The following is a 2,544-nucleotide window of genomic DNA, read 5'->3' as shown; positions in this document are numbered from 1 at the left end:
ACACAAATGTTATAAATTATTTTTTTAAAGATACAGCTACAGATGTTTTTAATACTTTTATTTTGGAGAAGATACTTTTATTCACACGACAGGAAGATTATCTTCCCCAGTTGTCACGCATTTATATGAAATAAAACTGAAAGTTCAGACTGTCTTTAAATGCATCACAAGGAAGCTCCAGTGAATCATTTCTGGGAAGAGTTGTGTTTGTTTACTTTCAGTAAAACAGGAGGACTTTCACACTAAACACAGGAAACACACACAGAATACATTCTGCAACAACAAACAGGTGAAAACGGTTAAAATGACTTTAAACAGATGTGTTCAGGAGTTCCTGAAGAGATGGAAAACAGGAAACAGTTTTCTGCAGAATAATTCAGGTTAAACAATGTCAATTTATGCATATACATTTATCTTTGGTGTTACATGAATTTAACAACTAAAAAATGTCAACAAGCAGATACAGATTTAAAAAACCGACAATTTGTTGGATTTAAGCAAATTTTAAAATCTGGATTTTTTTTTCTTATTACAATTTAAAAACAGCACAAATACGGAAATAAAGTTATTTTAAATCAATATATCAGATTAAAAATAATAAGAAAATCTACTATAATTTAATTAACACACTATAAATGAAATAAAAACTAATTAAAAACTTGCTGACAAGCTGCAGTTGTGATTTCAGCCAGCAGGGGGCAGCAAACCTTCACATGTTGATTTAAACTCAAACAAATAAAACAAACAGAAACATTCAGGTCCAGATGTGGTCACTACATTTATTCAACATGAGTCCTGACATATCTGAACATTTTCACACTAAAACATCAAATATTAAAACAAAACGATGATGAACTCCCTGAGAAACAAACGACAGAAACCTTCACGTCTGCAGGTCTCTGATCCAGTTTACAGACCATCAGAAATTAAATATTCTCATCTTTGATAATATTTTTATCTTCAGAAACCAGCTGTCCAATTAAAATAGTTCATATGTTATATCAGGACGTTTAAAAATAAGTTTCAATTTGAAAAAAATAAAATAAAATAAAAACTAAACATATACTAAAATTAGAAAATCTGTTGTAAATATACAAAAAGTTCGGTAAAATTTACAAAACATACAGCAGTGTGAAAAGTGTTTTCTCTTGTTTGTCACTTAAATGTTTCAGAGCATCAAACAGTTTAAACATGAGTCAAAGACAACACAGGTAAACACAAAATGCTGTTTTTAAATCAAGGAGTTTATTATTAAGAGAGGAAAATCCTCCAAACCTCCATGACCCTGTGAGACAAACTGATGGTCCTCCTTGTTAAAACGGTGGTTTCTCCCACCTGAGTCCTCTGTCTCTGGCCACACCCAGGCCTGATTATTGCCACACCTGTTCTTAATCAAGACATCACTTTAATAGGACAAGTCCACCAAAAGATCCTGAAAAGCTTCACATCATGCTGAGATCCAAAGGAGTTCAGGTCCAAATGAGAACTTCAGTCATTGAGCTCCATCAGTCTGGAAAGGGTTAAATTTCCAAAGCTTTGTGAATCCAGTGAACCACAGTCAGAACATTGTCCACAAACTGTGAAGACATGGAGCACTGGGGAACCTTCCCAGGAGGGCCCGCCGCCCAAAATCACTGCAAGAGCACAGCGACAACTCATCCAAGAGGTCCCAAAAGAGCCAGAAGAACATCTAAAGAGCTGCAGGCCTCAGCAGCCTCAGGTGAGCTCAGAGTTCATGTGTCCACCATCAGAAGGAGACCAGGTACAAGTGTCAGAGGTCCTCGATGAAAACCACTGCTGAGCAAAAACATGGTCTCAGTTTGACCAGAACATATGTGGATGATCTCCAAGACAACATTCTGTGGACCGATGAGGCAGAAGATGAGCTCTGTGGAAGCTGTGTGTCTCAGGACATCTGCTGTAAAACAGAAGATTAAACCAACAGTAAAACACGGTGGTGGCAGTGTCATGGTCCGATGGTCTGGGGCTGTTTGCTGTGTCAGGACCTGAAGACTTGCTGTGATAAATGGAACCATGAGTTCTGCTGTCCACAACAACCACCCATCTGTCCATGACCTCCAGCTGAAACCATGATGTTCTGCAGCAGGTCCAGCTCCTGGTCAGAGTCCTGACCTGAACCCTACTGAGATACTGACCGGACCTCAAAAAGACCCTTCATGCTGGAAACCCTCCAGAGTGGCTGAAGTACAATGATTCTGTAAAGATGAGCTGCTGAGGGTGGTCCGACCAGCTGCTGAGGGTGGTCCGACCAGCTGCTGAGGGTGGTCCTACCAGCTGAGGGTGGTCCTACCAGCTGCTGAGGGTGGTCCTACCAGCTGCTGAGGGTGGTCCTACCAGCTGAGGGTGGTCCTACCAGCTGCAGAGGGTGGTCCTACCAGCTGCAGAGGGTGGTCCTACCAGCTGAGGGTGGTCCTACCAGCTGCAGAGGGTGGTCTGACCAGCTGCAGAGGGTGGTCTGACCAGCTGCAGAGGGTGGTCTGACCAGCTGCAGAGGGTGGTCTGACCAGCTGCAGAGGGTGGTCT

The sequence above is a fragment of the Austrofundulus limnaeus genome, unplaced genomic scaffold (assembly GCF_001266775.1).
Source record: "Austrofundulus limnaeus strain Quisiro unplaced genomic scaffold, Austrofundulus_limnaeus-1.0 Scaffold320, whole genome shotgun sequence".
NCBI lineage: Eukaryota > Metazoa > Chordata > Actinopteri > Cyprinodontiformes > Rivulidae > Austrofundulus > Austrofundulus limnaeus.
Note: the sequence above shows the minus strand (reverse complement) of the source record.